At 38.1% G+C, this 17323-nt stretch overlaps 1 long non-coding RNA gene across 1 annotated transcript; it reads right to left on the bottom strand.

Moving 5' to 3' along the window:
• Nucleotides 1-3443: 3443 nt before the first annotated feature.
• LOC116538042 lies at nt 3444-15672 on the bottom strand. Its single transcript, XR_004263472.1, has 4 exons — nt 15661-15672; nt 9565-9568; nt 7100-7107; nt 3444-3555 (listed from the first exon to the last, which is right to left on the bottom strand). It is a non-coding gene; the product is annotated as an uncharacterized LOC116538042 (long non-coding RNA).
• Nucleotides 15673-17323: the final 1651 nt, after the last annotated feature.

Raw genomic sequence — 17323 nt, 5'->3', positions numbered from 1 at the left:
AGGGAGGAAGGGAGGAAGGAAGGAAGGAAGGAAGGAGGGAAGGAAGGAAGGAAGGAAGGAAGGAAGGAAGGAAGGAAGGAAGGAAGGAAGGAAGGAAATTGTACACAAACGTGTATAGCAGTCTATTCATAATAGACATAGCTGGAAACAATGTAAATGTCCTCAAACATGAACGTGACTAAACAAACTATAGGATACTACTGAGCAATTCTTAAAAATAAACTGTTGATACACGCAACAACATGAATGACTCTCAAAAATTTCTAGACTGGATTACTGACTGACTAAGCAAATAGTGACTTTTACAATAGAGATAAAGAATGTAAAACAAATAATTTTAAAGGGAAAAACATCTGATTTGGTTTGAAAATATTACGTTTGGTGTGCAAAAAGGATCTGCTTAATTATATACTTGGACCTTCTGAATCTCCCCACCAGAGCCTGATGTTCTTCAAAATTACACTGTCACTGTTGAGTGCTTCACTTTTATAATGGCCCTCACAGAAATATGATTGTTGGGTGATATCTGAAAATAAGAAGTGAAAAATTATGTATCCTTTTTAGAGTGGATACAAGAACATCTTTTAAAAAATGAAATGTCTTTATTTGCAATGCCCCCTTAGAGCAGAAGGTGAAATCTAACAGCATGAATGTTTGTAGGGTTCAGGATGGCTGAACTGCTGTGTTTGAGATAAAACAACGATGATTTTGCCCCTGCAGGGATGGAACAGAGAAGAAAGGAGGGAGAAGAAAAGGAAGAGGAGAAGGAGGAAAAAGTAGTTAATGTGCAGTGTTCAACCTGAAGTTGTGTTACCGAAAAATAAATACCAATTCTGTCTCCCCAGGGTCATCACCACTCCCAAATCTTCAGTTGAATCTACCAGGCACCTAAGTTGCCTGGTGGAAAACTTTTTAGGAAATTAAGAAAAGCACAAAGAGTCACATCTATGTCTATGTGGTAAGGAACCAAGATAACACTTATAGGTTGTGCACTGGGTCACAAATACAGGGACAAAAAGTTTCCATGCCAGAATTTCTATAAAACAAAGATCTGGTGGAAATTTGCAGGGATCTAAGAGACTGCCACAGGATAAGATATTTGAGGTTTGAACCAACCTGTTCTATATCTGAAGGAGGAGAAACACTACAACTGATATCTGACTGCCACACACATAAGCATTTTGGGCAATAGAAGCTAAGGAACCCTTTGAGAGATCCTTCAGCCCGCAGGAATATGTTTTGAAGCTGGATTTTGCTGGTGTAAATTATTGATCTGGGGCCATCTGAAGGACAAACTACAAAAATATCCATAATAAACATGCTGGTTACTCCTGTGAGTGAAAATCTACTGCTTGACTTTTTTAACAGTTGACATAAAGGGGAATAAAGGCAGCAGCAAGGCATAAATTTATAGAATAAGGTTCTAAAAATAAATACAGTTGTGAAGATTGACAGAACAACAGAAGAAAGGGTAAGAGAAATCGGCCTTACCACTCCTTTGAGTTAAACACTTCAGTTCCCCAGGGTATTTAACTTTTCTTTTCCCTTTTATATATGTCATTTGGACAGCTTTTAGGTAGAGCTATTTTAAACTGACATATTTCATGATAGGCTGAAAGCACCATTCCTAATACAGAGCATATCCCTGGTGTAGCTTCATACCATCGTACATGACCTCGAAGAACTCAGCAACTGCGGCTTTCCACAAAGGAAAACATGCAGCACAGTATTTTCCTAAAGGTTACACATATCACACTTGGTTGAATAATGAAGTTTGGTGATCAATCCACTTTAATGAATCTGTTTCAAGCTTCTCCAATGTTTAATTATGTGAAAACTTGCCATAGATCCACATTCCTTCTGATACTATTCTAAACCTGGGATAGAGCCAGGGTAAGTCCATATCAATAAATAGACTAAAAAGGAGTTACCAGTACTTAAAAAGATTTGTGCAGAAACTTCACCACCCACTTACAGATCTATGTAAAATCACTATGTCCTTAAAATGTCCTGTAATCCCATAGTAGAATTTGCCGTGAATTTCCTTCCCAGAAAACCTCTAGAAACAACAAAAGAACAAAAGACCTTATCACTGGCCTTTAGAAAAGATAAAATTGCACCCTGTGTTTTTCACTACACAATGATAGTGTAGTGAATGCCTTGCTCAAGGTCAGGCATTTCCTTCTGCTCTTGATGAGTTTGCTGTAATTGCAGTTGGCACCACAAAAGCAGGTGCCCTGAGAGCTCCAATGTTTTTCAGCTGGGAGAAAAGGAAAAGAGGCTGAGACTCCTTTGTTGTGTGACAGCCCTCTGATTTTAAAATATCTGCAATTTGTCAAAAGAAAGGACACATGTAGAAAAAGAAAATAATACTCTCCCCAAATATTAATGCCCTCTGATTCATCATGCCCCGGCCAGCTAAAGTGGTTTCTATGCATGCTATACATGAACTCAAATGGTGTATCTGGCTCTCTGACAACATGAGAAAGACTAGGTACAATCTGAAAACAGAATGACAACCAAGGAACATAGGAGTTAGACCAGAAATGACTCCCTCACCAGATCCTACACATCTGCCTTAACCAATTTAAAGAAAACATCATGATGAGAAGTCCAAAATATATGAACATCATATTATTACACCATTTATCACCATGTGCCAAGGTACCATTTAGTAGACAGAAGATTTCTAGGTAGAAAATTTATTAATACTGTCTTCTAACTCTACTCTCTGCAATCCCTATGAACTAATTTACCACCTTGGAGTACAAATAGGACAACATCTTCAAATAATCACTCAAACTCTCACCTGTCTTATAATCAGAAGTGTAGATTCCCTTCTTGGAGCCCCCATCACCATCTAGAATTATCTATGTGCCTAAGTTATCTAAGTACCTAAGCATTGTAAAAGGAATATTTCCCTCTATAAAAGCATTGTAAAATCCCCTTTACAGTGCTGTGAGTACAAAATCCCCTTTACAATGCTATGAGTACAAAAAAATAGAAATTCCCCCAATCCACTACCTCTGGTAGATATGGTGATGCCCCGTGCTCACAAACACTTGCTATTGTCTGTTTTTTTGTGATAGCCAACCTATTGTTGTGGGTGAAGCAGCATCTTGTTTTGTTTTTTATTTGCATTTCCCTAGTAGTAAATGATGTTGAACATCTCCCTGTGTGCATCATGGCCATTTGAAAATCTTCTTAGGTAAATACATATTTAAATCCTTTGCCCAGATTTTAATTTTTTGTCTTTTCATTGTTGAGTTATACATTCTGGATGCTAGTCCCTCATAGGTATGTAATTTGAACATATCTTCTCTTCTTCTGTGGGTTGACCTTCCATTTTCTTGATGTTGTTCTTTTAAGCACAAAAGCTCTTAATTATTGCCACAGATTGAATGTTTGTGTTCTCCCAAAATTTCATGTGTTTAAATCCTAACCTTAAATGTGATGGCATTAAACTGTGGGGACTTTGAGAAGTGATTAGGTCCTGAGGGTAGAGCCTTCATGAATGAAATTAGTGACCTTATAGAAGAGAACCCAGAGAGCGCTCTCAACCTTCCCATTATGTGAGGACACAGTGAGAAGATAGCTGTCTATGAAATAAGAAACATATCCTCACAAGACAGTGAATCTACTGATGCCTTGATCTTGGACTTCCCAGCCTCCAGCACTGTGAGAAATAAATGTCTGTTATTTACAAGCCATCTAGCCTATAGTATTTGGTGATGGCAGCCCAAGCAGACAAAGACAATTATGATGAAGTCAACTTTTTATATTTTTTATTTAGTTGCTTGTGCTTTTTGCTGGTACTTTGCTGAGGATGTTCACCTATATGTTCATAAAGAATACTGATCTGTAATTTTCTTGTGATGCCTTTGCTTGACATTGGTATGAGGGTAATATTGACTTCATAGAACAAGTTAAAAAGTATTCCCTCTTCCATATTTTGGAAGAGTTTATAACCACTCTATAAAATTCACCAGTGAATTCACCATCAAGCCCTGCTCTTTTCTTTATGGCAAGATTTTGATTACTAACTCTCTTGTAGATAAAATGCTGTTGGATTTTTTTTTTAATTTATCCTGCTAAACTGTGTCTTTTGATTGAAGTGTTTAATCCATTCACATTTAACATAATCACTAATAAAGTAGAATTTATAACTGCCGTTTTGCCATTTGTTTTTCTGTATGTTTCATGTCCTTTGTTCCTTTATTTCTCCATTATTGTCTCCTTTTGTATTAAATATTTCTACTGAACCATTTTAATTCCCTTGGGGTTTTTTTTCACTATTTTTTTAAGTTATTTTTTAGAGATTCTCTGGGGATTTCAATTAATGTCATAAGTTATAGCAATCTATTCAGATTAATGCAAACTTATTACAATGTTATTCCTTTTAGCATAATCCTCTCCCATTCCATTGTTACATTATACATAAAGTGCATTTTTATGCATTGTAGGACCACAAATACAGACTTATTGTCCTGTCACTCAGGCTGGAATGCAGTGGTAAGATCTTGACTCACTGCAACCTCCACCTCCCAGGTTCAAGCGATTCTCCTGCCTCAGCCTCCCGAGTAGCTGGGACTACAGGCACGTGCCACCACACTCAGCTAACTTCGTATTTTCAGTAGAGACAGGGTTTCACCATGTTGGCCAGGATGGTCTCAATCTCTTGACCTCATGATCCACCTGCCTCGGCCTCCCAAAGTGCTGGGATTACAGGCATGAGTCACCATGCCCAGCCACCCTCCCATCATTTTTAAGTAAACTTTTTAGTGGGTTTAATATCTGACTTAGTATGTACCTGGTTGTACATCATTTCTTATCCTATGACAACTGAAAAGCTATCAGGATCAAACTGAAAGGACAATCATTCGATACAGATCAATAAAAGAAGCCATCTGATCAGCACTCTCCACTCTGTATAGACCGTGAAAGTTGCCATGCTTCGTTATCAGTCACACTGCAAGTGGTCACATGCAAGCAACTTCTCCAGGCCAGAAAACCTGGCTTATCCCTTACTCTCTCATTACTACTTAATTCTTTTAAAAAACATTTTTTAAAATGTTTAGCACAAAGTTAAAATATTAAATACACCCCAAAGGTGAATGACAAAAAAGCAAGGGTTTACTGCCCCACTATTTGGAATGAACCTTATTCAACAATTTATGTCTTAAGTTCTTCCAAGGATTATCTCCATTTTAAATAACACATTTACACCATGAATTCCTCATTTATCAAATTTAGGTATCATTTATTTCCTCATTGCCATGATAGATAAAGATTTATTTTATTATTCAACTCTAAACCTAAAAAATATTGATGCTTATGTTATTATTTTTAGTTTTTCTATTGATTACCTTTATAAACTTAGATCATTAATACAGTAGATTATTTTTCCACCAACTAGAGATGGAATATCTTGCTCCCCATATATGTAAGATAAGGATCTTAATCTTACCATTCCTCCACATTTCCTTCCTCTTTCTCATTCTCTACCTCAATCAGGATGCTTTTCCATCATCAGGTTGGAAAATACATTCCAATCTAAAAGATTTATATTTTGCATCTAGTCTATAGGTTAATTCTAAATGTTGAAAATCAAGACACAATGTTTCCGTTATTATTACTCTATTATTCAAAGCACAGCCAAGTGGTAAGCTATGGTAAAAATTTTCTTCCCTGACATTAAAATATAATTATCTCTGTGCCACTTAAAGAGCTGTGTTTCTAATGATAAGGTCAAATAAGTCTCCTGTCTTTTCTTCTCCCTTTCCCATCCCCACTAATTGCTCAAATCCTGGCATATCTGAGTTTGCTACTTGTGTGACCTAACTTTCTTAACCTTCTTCAAAAAATAATTTTTCCTTTTATTAAGATTCCTAAGTCCCATAGTATGTTCTCAGTAAATATTTATTAAAATTAAATTACTTTGAATTACCAGTCTATCCCCACTAATAAATAAAATGTTCAAATATTGTCATTTCCCAGGGATTTTATAAGTGATTACTGGCAAAAGAAGAAAAATATTATTCAATATGTCCCTTTAGGATAAATTCCAACCCAATCTTTAGCAGTGCTAAGTTTGCTCAATATTTTTGTGGGCAATATTATTCCAGGAAGCGTGGCTTCCAGAAATCACAATGACCTTACTCAATAATTGCTCTCCCAAAAGAAAATAAATATTTCATTTTTTCCTAATTGTGCTAAAATTGTTTTATCTGTCAAGTCCAAAATAAAAAGCATCTGGCTTCATTAAAAGAGTTTACCTAAGGTGTTTGTTCCTGAAGAGTATGCACATAATGAAGAACTGCAATACTCAAATTTAGAGAAAGAAACAAGAACCCATAAGCAAAATACTGACACTGATAAAAAGAAATGCCATTGAGAGAAATAAGCAGCCTTATTTATCAAGATAGTGAATAATTTTCAGCAGCCAAACTTTATAAAGCCACCCACAGCCTTTCCTGTTTGAATATGTCCCTGCCCAGACTCATGGAGTATGGATTCTAATCTGGGTCTTTGGACCCCTATAAATTAGCTTCAGGGTGTTGGTGAAATGCTTGTATCTATACAGAGGTTTCTGTTTATTATGTTTCTGGGTCTAGAATTTACAGATTTAATTGGATTTGTAAAGTGTTCTAAGACCCCAAAAACATTGAGATTACTCCCACATGTAGGCCAATCCATGAGCAAACACATCCAAGACTGCTTCTGCAGAAGCACTACTAATTTCTTACAGCCACACATAACATCTCTCTTTTTACTGACTTCCTAGTCAATCTGCCACCCTAGATACTTTCCTTTCTTTTTTTCTGATGTTATGCCTATGAGAAATCACATATGGCCTAAAGAAAATTAAAAATGAGGCCTACACCTCCTAAATAGTATTTGCATAAGCCTCAGAGCCATGGGGTAATAGCAAACCATCTGCCAAAACATTTATAGAAAAAAAAAATTTTTTTTAACATCGTAACCCTCTGATCTACTCTGCTGGGGCCTAGAGAACAAAAAGTAGTAGGTGACTAGACTCTTGCACAGACACATGCATACGCCATATTGGGAATAATACATTTCATGGAAAAACAGAAACCTGCCTCTCTGGTGAGGTTTCGAGGATCTACGGCCCCACTCTGGGGGATATTGCAATATCCCCACCAAGTGACAGAAACTAGCTTCACTTTGAGCCCCACACCATTAAAGAAAGAGTCACAGTTATTGGTGAGCCTCCTTGAATTTTAAAAATTACATACATTTCAGTGTGTATGCATTTCTGTAACCATTTCTGTTGACTCCAGTGACTATCAGCTTAAACGATGTCAAGGGGAAATAGAGATGGTCCAGCTGGTTCAACCGTGACACTTGACCCTTATGACCCAGAAGATCTAATGGTGCTTGATGGGTCTACAACAGGTTATAATGCTTCATAGAGACTCTTGTAAGATTTAAATGACAACTCCTAGATTTTGAGGACAAACATGCCCTTTTCAAGCCATTGTCTTTTTGAAAAACATATTTTAGTTTGCTATTGGACTGAATGAAGACCCAGGACCTCACTGTGGGGCACCAGTCAACCATTTAACTTCTCCATATAACATCACTAAGTGCTATCTAATCAATGGCACCCCATAATCTCAGGCACATTCAACAAAGCCTAACCAAATCAAAACCTAACCATGACCAAATGATTGATATATATTGAGATACATATCAAATCACTGGTATTTATGTATATATATATATATGCATATAGATAGAGATAGAGCTAGAAATAGTGAGAGAGACACAGGGGGAGGAAGAGAGACAGACAGAGAGAGGCAGGACAGATCTCAAAAGCACAAGTCATTTGCCTGAGTAAATGGCTTGCACTCCCCAGATACTCACTCACTCATGATTTCTGCCACACCTCCCTCAGCCCTCACTATGACCTCCGATGGAGATTCCTCAGACCAGTGATCTGAAGGAAGGAAAGGTGTAAGCTTGGTATACAGACAGGTCTAGACCACAGTTCTACACCATGCTGGTGCCAACCAGAGGTAGACTATAAACAATTTTCTTTTTTTTTTTTTTTTTTTTTTTTGAGAAGGAGTTTCGCTCTTGTTACCCAGGCTGGAGTGCAATGGCGTGATCTCGGCTCACCGCAACCTCTGCCTCCTGGGTTCAGGCAATTCTCCTGCCTCAGCCTCCTGAGTAGCTGGGATTACAGGCACATGCCACCATGCCCAGCTAATTTTTTGTATTTTTAGTAGAGACGGGGTTTCACCATGTTGACCAGGATGGTCTCGATCTCTTGACCTCGTGATCCACCCGCCTTGGCCTCCCAAAGTGCTGGGATTACAGGCATGAGCCACCGTGCCCGGCCTATAAACAATTTTATAACCCTACTTACAGTTGTCCATGAAAGGCGATACCCTGTGGGTGGAAGATTGAACCAGATATTATTGACCTTCCATTCAGCAAGTTCTGTTAACAACCTAAAAACATGAATGGCTTACAAAGGTTGATTTTTGCTCACTGTATAGTTGGCTCTGGGTTAGCTGGAGCTTTGCTCTACATGTTTTTCAGTCCTGTATTTAAAATGAAAAGAGCAGCCACTATCTATGGTATTGCATTGTGTCGGGGGGGAAAAAATGAAGTCAAAGCTCCTATGGTCAGCTAATGTTTTGTTTGGGCATGCCTGATGTTATGTCTGGTTACATTCCACTGGCCAAAATAAGTAACATGAAGAAGCGTAATCAATGGTCTCTACAGTAGGCTACATTGTCCTTTCAGAGGAAGGGCGTGTAGATAGAAAAAACATTACGTAGTTTAACAATACATATCATTGTTCGCTTTTTCTAGAAAGACTGTTCAGCATATGGTGCAAGCCCAATTCATAGGGAGTGGCTGATAGCGTAGCTGGATCAAGATTGGAGAACTGGTACAAGAAATCACGAGGAAGAAGTATGTATGTGGACTTCTCAGAATAGACCCATAGTGGAGGATATTTATGCTCCATATGAATCCTGGCCAGGTTTTACTGTGGAGCAAACTCAATCAGAAAATGTGTCTAGTGCATGTCAGTCAACCTCTGTCTCCAGCCAGTGAGCTCATGAAGTAGTGGCTATGGCAACAGAGACAGAAGATTCTTCTCCATAAAAGTCAGCTAGGCACTACCACTGATGAGTGCTCAGACTTTCAGCAACACCACGCAGCCCTATGTCCTGATATATAAGACCATTTCTCTGGGTTGAGGGCAACCAGGTAGCTATCTTGTAACAGACTGATTGCACTGGCCTCTTTCTATCAAGGCGAGGACATTGATTTTTTTTCCTCACTGGAATAATCACTATTTCTAGATTTAGATTTGCAGCAGTATATACTAACAAGGCATCCTCACAAATTGTTTCTGCAGTTTTCCGGTAATTTTTAGACCCTGGTTCTCCTCCCTTCCCACTGATTCTGTGGGAATACACATATCCTCCTAATAAATCTCCTTTCAGCTCAGAGCCAGTTTCTGCTATTTACACCTCAGAATCAAGACTGAAAAACAAAGTCCTTGGTATTTCTCACAGTCACTTTCCTTGAAAAGTAAAGCCTTAAATTCTCAACTTCTCCATAAATAAAGAAGGAATCTTCCTGTCTCTTAGAATTATGGGCCTGACAGCCAAGCTACAATCAGATTAATCCAAGAGGAATGTCTTAGAGATTCAAGTTTAGGCTGCCTAGGCAAAACACTGGTCAAGTTGAGCAATTATCCATTGAAATTGCTAAATATAGGCAGTAAATCTCAGTCATTCACTTCATCAAACGCTTTTTTAAAACCATTATATATTTCTTTGGATTTTCTGTCATCTTTTCCACATATTTTATTTTTTCTGCATAAAATAAGTCAAATTAGGCAGCTCAACTTAAAATCTAGCAGTTACTGCTAACATATCTACATGTTTTCTCCAGATACCTATTCTAAGGAGATGTACATCTAGCAGCTTGTTAGATACTAAAATAGAAAAGAATTCAGGCAACTCCAGAGCAATTTGTGGCACCTGTCTGGATCTCCTGGATGGCTTTTCTTAAATATCTTTGTGCTACATTCTCCTGCCCGTGTCAAATTTCCATTAACCTTGGTATAATACCTGGGTGAAGATAGATTAAACTCTAACATTTTAATCAGTTAACACAACCAAGTTTCATTTCACTTATTTCATTCATCAAATAGTTTTTGTAAGACAGCTCTTCATCATGCAGTGCCACTGAGATCCAGAATGCTCACCTCTGTGGTTTCATTATCTCAGTATACAACCTCCATACTTCTTTGGCCAGAACAAGTCATGTGTCTTCAACCTAGCTGCTGGGGAGGCTAGGAAATCCTAGAGGAGCACTAACTATCTCTGCTCCAGTTAAAAAGAATCAGGTATAATTCATTTTTTCTAGTATTGAAAAAGTTATTTTCTTTAGTAACCAATATATTTCTGACACTACATATACACTAGAATATTATAAACTTGAGCTATATACATCAGCCTTTCCTCAAGATTTCAATTCAGGGAAATGTGGAGAGATGATAAAGAAATCAAACAATTAGCAACTTCCTGTAATAAGCACAGTCCTGTTAAAGAGGTTACTGTTAAAGCACAGTAAAGGGGAAAACAGGGTAAGCTTTGCGGAGGAAGTGTTTTTCTGAACTGAACTTTTAAAGATCTGGTTCACATTAACCAGATGACAGAAAGTAAAAGAATGTTCTAGATAATGAGATTAGAATGTGAGGATATTTGGAAACCAGTAACTGTGAGATTATTTCAGAGACATGCTGAATCAGAGGATAGAAGAGAAAAAGTAACAACAGCTGAGTTGAAAGTAGTCTTCCCCAATGGTTATTTACGAGAATTATGAATCCCCTGAAATGCTCCATGACAAATTCAATGATTAAATATATATTATGATTGGGAAACATAGATTATATTAACCTTTTAGAATACTGAAGGTTCTAAGAAACCCTATGGCACCAAGCTAAACCAGCTTGACCTTTTTTGACTGGTATTTACCAAACTCAGTATGAAATCCTATTAACAGCTCATGGAATTGGTATTCTAGAAAATGCAGGTGGAGAAAATCAAAGATTAGAGATAGTTACTGGATCAAAAATTGCCTCATATAAAGAGCTTTATTTCTTGTCCTGCATGTTATTGGAACAGTGAAGGATTCTAAATGCAGTAAAAACTTTGAAGGTGTTACTATAGTGTGGTAATGTAAGCATGAAGTCATTAGGGCTTAAACAGACGTTTTTCGAATTATGTCACTGAATCCACTAGACCATTTGCTCAGGGTCCATAGTTTCTTCATCTCTGCATATACGCATTCCTAGCCCAGGGGTTTGCACGAAGTAGAGTCGCTGTAAGTTGAAGAGCGATTGAGTGTAGTAAGAAGCTTTTGAAATCGTGCCCCAGGATACTTGCCCTCCTGGTATCCATGACTTTTGTGTAGTCTCCCCATGAGTGTGGGACAGGCCTAGTGACTTGCTTCTAACAAACAGAATATAGCATAGGATGTTGCTACTGTGACTGGGTTACAGAAGATTATGATTGCCATCTTACTTTTCTCTCTCTCATGGGTATTGACTTTCTCTGACACTTGCTACAATGTTGTAAGATGGCTGTGGAGCAGCCCACATGGCAAGGAGCTCAGAGAGACCTCAATCCAACAAGCCAACAACTCGTGAGGAACTGAAACCTCAGTGTAACAACAGACCACAAGGAATTAAACCCTACCGACAACCATGTGATTGAGTTTGGAAGTGGCTCATTCCTAGTCAAGCCTGATATGACTGCAGCTTTGTAAGAGATAGAATCTAGTCAAGTGTACCAGATTTGTGATCTACAGAAATTATAAGATAACAAATGTATATTTTTGAGCTGCTAATGTGTAATTTGTTATGAAGTGATAGATAACTACTAAAGGAAATCAATAAATACATTGTTTTCCACTTGATACTTATCAAATCTGCCTTTATCTTTTATACATGAATTATACAATAACTGTGTGTGATGGCATGATTAGCTTCAATTTTTTTACCTTTTCCTGTAAAAATGTTTTGTTCGTTCTTATGTGACGTTGCTATTTTTTGCATTAAAGAAGTGAAAGAGATTTTCCTATCCCTTAACATAGGGTTTAGCTAGGTAACTGCTCTGGCTAATAGAACAAGGCAGAAGTAACAGAGTGTCAACTACAAGCCTAAGTTTAAGAAGTTTGTAGGTTTAACAGGAAAACATTTAACATTTTCTCTCAGATTTCCTTGCAATTCTCCTATTGCCATGAGGAGAACGTGTTCAAACTGCCTTCTTTTCCCAAAGGGCAGTGAGAGGCGTGGATCTGAGCCACCTGGTCAAGCTGAGCCTCAATCTGCCACTGCCAGACTACCCATCAGATCATGAACTAAATAGATGCTCCTTGATGGACATGACTATGCCCATAGTTTACTGATACATTCTGTGTTCAGAAAAGGGATGGAAAACTTCCTCATGAAGAACTGGTCTGATTAAGAAAACCTTGAGTCCCAACATTAGATCAAAGGGAAAGCATATAGCTGCATTTTCAGGCAATGTCGGTAATTAGACCAATGTTTCTAAAATCTAGGATTCCCAGGTTTATTACTAGTAACTTGCTAACACCTTCAACATGCTATGGGAATGAAAGTGGATTTCAGTTAATCATTTATCTTAATGAATTATAGAGATATATGAAGATGTTAAAAAGAAAATCCCCTTCTTCCTTCGATAAAATTACCTTTTTTTAGAGTTTCTGTTGGTCTGGTTGGCATGAAATTAACAGGGAACAAATTTACTTAGTTTCCCCTTTCCCATTACCAAGTTTCATGAATTTGACACTTTGGAGGAACTCATTAGCTCCTTTGGATTATAATTAGCTGGAATCCAAGAAAGTACAGAATGACTGTAATCCTAACAGATAAGTTATATTTTTTTATTAAATGTGTGGACATGGAGGAGAAAAGGGTCAGTTAAAAAGAAATTTCATCCATAAATATTTTATACATAGTCTAAGAAAATTCAGTCTTTGGTGGACTGAATTATGCTGGAACCAAAGACTCCTCTTTGAGCTTGATTGCCTTTAAGTTGTCAAAAATTATTATGGTTTGCATGTTATTGTTTTTCCTTTCAATTTTTGTATGTTTTTTTTCAATTCAGTATGTTTTTTTTAACTGATCTTCCAATGAGATGGCATTTCTTATTGCTCTGCTCAAATTGCCAAATCCCTTCTTAAAATAGCTGAACCATCCTAAAACATTTTATATAGTAAAACGTAGCCTTTCAAGTTGTTTATACCCTGGCCAAATACATCTTCATAAGCTATATGATTTTCAGATTTCTGTAGTACTGATAGTAGAATATTTTAAAATTCACGAAATTGGGAAAAAATGTTTACCATCTCAATAACAAGGCAAATTAAACCAGATTTAATGATGGTGTGGAAAAACCATTTCCTTGAAATACTAGTCTAGGCTTTAATTACTGTAATTATCCCTCAGCAGGGAGATGGTATACATTTCCCATCTGTACCAGCTGCATGGCATGCTAGGACTAAGAGGAAGAACAGACTGAGGGACTTGTGGGGTTTCTGGAATAAACAAAAATGCAGCTCCCAGGAAGGAGATGATCCAAAAAAGTCCAAATTTTAACAGAGACAAAGCAAAACAAAGCTGGATTTGCCACTGAGGAAAATAAGAATGGGATATGCCATTTGAAAATGCATGGTAGAGATGTTGTCAATGCCAGCTGCCAGGTTGGGTCTTTCCAAGTGTCCCATTAACACAGGACACAGAAAAGCAAAAGTGTGAGCCAGACTCCAGGTGTGACAGGATAATCTTATGAAGAATTAGCTTCTGTGTCTCATATTTCTCACTCCTTTTAGGAGTGACCTTATCCCCTTCAAACAGTGAGGAATAAGAAATTCTCAGATGAGGCCAAATAACAATACATCCTATGCTTTGTCGTTAAATATTTAAAAGCTAGTGCAAGTAGATGTCCAAAATTAATGTCATAGTTATACAATCAGACAGAATGGATCCTTTTCCCCAACTATTTGAGCTGAGAACTACAACATGACAGAAGAAGAAATTTCAGACGTTGGTCCATCAATGTGCCTCAATCTCTTTCCCTAAGTCCTAGAGGTGATGGAAGAAAGAAGTGACGGAATCTTCTCCATAAGTTTGAAAAATAACAGAGCCAAGAGAACTGTGCCTCGTATTCCTTTTTAAAACATGATATCCCTCATACAACAGTAACAAGGAATCAGTATGGTAGGGTGGCTGGGGGTAATAGCTATGACAAGGTAGGTGCCAAGGGGCAACCCTGGCTTTTCAATGGGCCCACATATAGAACAGGTGAAAGTTCCTTACACTCTTGAGAACAGCAGATGAAGCAAACAAGAGCTGACATAAGTCCTCTCTTACCCTCTCCCCTCCCCCAAGAAAAATAATTGCCTGGGAATGGGAATGAGAAGGAAGCCAGGTGAGCAGTGCAGACTTAATGATTAGAAACCACGCATAGTCAAGTCAATTCTAAGCAAAAAGAACAAAGCGGGAGGCATCACACTACCGGACTTCAAACTATACTACAAGGCTACAGTAATCAAAACAGCATGGTACTGGTACCAAAACAGAGATATAGACCAATGGAACAGAACAGAGGTCTCGGAGGCAACACAACATATCTACAACCATCCGATCTTTGACAAATCTGACAAAAACAAGCAATGGAGAAAGGATTCCCTGTTTAATAAATGGCATTGGGGAAACTGGCTAGCCATGTGCAGAAAGCAGAAACTGGGCCCCTTCCTGACACCTTACACTAAAATTAGCTCCAGATGGATTAAAGACTTAAACATAAGACCTAAAACCATAAAAACCCTAGAAGAAAATCTAGGCAAAACCATTCAGGACATAGGCGTAGGCAAGGACTTCATGACTAAAACACCAAAAGCATTGACAACAAAAGCCAAAATAGACAAATGGGACCTAATCAAACTCCACAGCTTCTGCACGGCAAAGGAAACGGTCATTAGAGTGAAACGGCAACCAATAGAATGGGAAAAAATTTTTGCAGTTTATGCATCTGACAAAGGGCTGATATCCAGAATTTACAAAGAACTAAAACAGATTTACAAGAAAAAAACTAACAAGCCCATTCAAAAGTGGGCAAAGGATATGAACAGATACTTATAAAAGAAGACATACATGAGGCCAACAAACATATGAAACAGTGCTTATCATCACTGGTCATCAGAGAAATGCAAATCAAAACTACATTGAGATACCATCTCACGCCAGTTAGAATGGCGATCATTAAAAAATCTGGAGACAACAGATGCTGGAGAGGATGTGGAGAAATAGGAACACTTTTGCACTGTTGGTGGGAGTGTAAATTAGTTCAACCATTGTGGAAGACATTGTGGCGATTCTTCAAGGACCTAGAAATAGAAATTCCATTTGACCCAGCAATCCCATTACTGGGTATATATCCAAAGGATTATAAATCATTCTACTATAAGGACACGTGCACACGAATGTTCATTGCAGCACTGTTTACAATAGCAAAGACCTGGAACCAACCCAAATGCCCATCAATGATAGACTGGATAGGGACAATGTGGCACATATACACCATGGAATATTATGCAGCCATCAAAAACGATGAGTTTGGGTCCTTTGTAGGGACATGGACAAACCTGGAAACCATCATTCTCAGCAAACTGACAGAAGAGCAGAAGATCAAACACCGCATGTTCTCACTCATAGGTGGGTGTTGAACAATGAGAACACATGGACACAGGGAGGGAAGCACTACACACTGGGGTCTGTTGGGGTGAAATAGGGGAGGGACGGTGGGGGATGGGGAGCTGGGGAGAGATAGCAAGGGGAGAGATGCTAGATGTAGGTGATGGGGAGGAAGGCAGCAAATCACACTGCCACGTGTGTACCTATGCAACAATCTTGCATGTTCTTCACATGTACCCCAAAACCTAAAATGCAATAAAATAAATTTAAAAAAAAAAGAAGCCATGGAAGACTAGGCATCTAAATCCTTTACAGGATAATTTTTATCTCTCAGTCACTTTATACAAGAGGGTCAAGCCTGGGAACAAGGTTGGGTGGCTTCTTAACAGTGCAGGCCAGCAGAAGAGTGAGCAAAATGGAGAGGAGAGCTGTTTCCACCATTGGCTCAGTAGCCTTTTGTTAAACCTCATAGAGATATAGCCAAAGGTCAAATTACTAAGGACTCTATAAGTCAGGTTTAACTTTATGCTTTAGCTTTTGAGCTTGCTAAAACTTTATGAGTTTTACCTTTATGCTTTAACTTTTCACTTATAGGCAATGGAAAGCCTTTGGAGGTATATTAGTCCATTCTCATGCTTCTCTGAAGAAATAACTGAGACTGGATAAGTTATAAAGACAAGAGGTTTAATTGACTCACAGTTCCACATGGCTGGGGAGGCCTTGGAAAACTTACAATCATGGTGGAAGGCACCTCTTCACAGGGAGGCAGGAGAGAGAATGAGTGCCAGCAGGGGAAATACCAAATGCTTATAAAACCAACAGATTTCATGAGAATTCAGTCACTATTACAAGAACAGCATGGGGAAACCATCCCCGTGATCCCAATCACTTCCAACAAATCCTGCCCTTGGCACGTGGGATTATTACAATCCAAGGTGAAATTTGTGTGGGAGCACAGAGGCAAACCATATCAGAAGGCATAAGTTTTTAATCTTCTACAAATGACGGAAATCTAACTAATATTAACAGAAGTAGACAGAGGTTTCTCATTCTCATAAATCCAGAAGTCTGGAAGAAGGCAATTCCGGATGGGTTCAGTAGCTCAAAGATGTTACTAAGGATCCAGTATCTTTCTAGCTTTCCTGCTACACTGTCTTGAGTTTGTGGCTTTCTTGCTTATGGATGAATGCAAGATAGCCATAAAAAGGATGAACTGATTAAAAGAAAACGTGGTGTATATACAGGCTCATTTGGCCCTTGAACAACATAAGTTTGAATTGTGTGAGTCTACTTACACCTAATTTTTTAAATAAATATGTTGGAAAAATATTTCGAGATTTACAACAATTTGAAAAAAACTTACAAAGTGCACAGCCTAGAAATATTGAAAAAAAAGTAAAGTTATGACATAAATGCATAAAATATGTAACTGACTGCTTATGTTATCAGTAGTCAATAGGAGGCTATGGGTAGTGAAGTTTTGCGGCAATCAAAAGTTATATGCAGATTTTCACCTAACCCCTGCATTGTTCAGGGTTCAGCCATATA

Source organism: Sapajus apella, unplaced genomic scaffold (assembly GCF_009761245.1).
Source record: "Sapajus apella isolate SASKATOON/1434 unplaced genomic scaffold, GSC_monkey_1.0 scaffold4, whole genome shotgun sequence".
Taxonomy (NCBI): domain Eukaryota; kingdom Metazoa; phylum Chordata; class Mammalia; order Primates; family Cebidae; genus Sapajus; species Sapajus apella.
The sequence above is the reverse complement of the archived record's forward strand: the minus strand, read 5'-3'. Positions and strand labels throughout refer to the sequence as shown.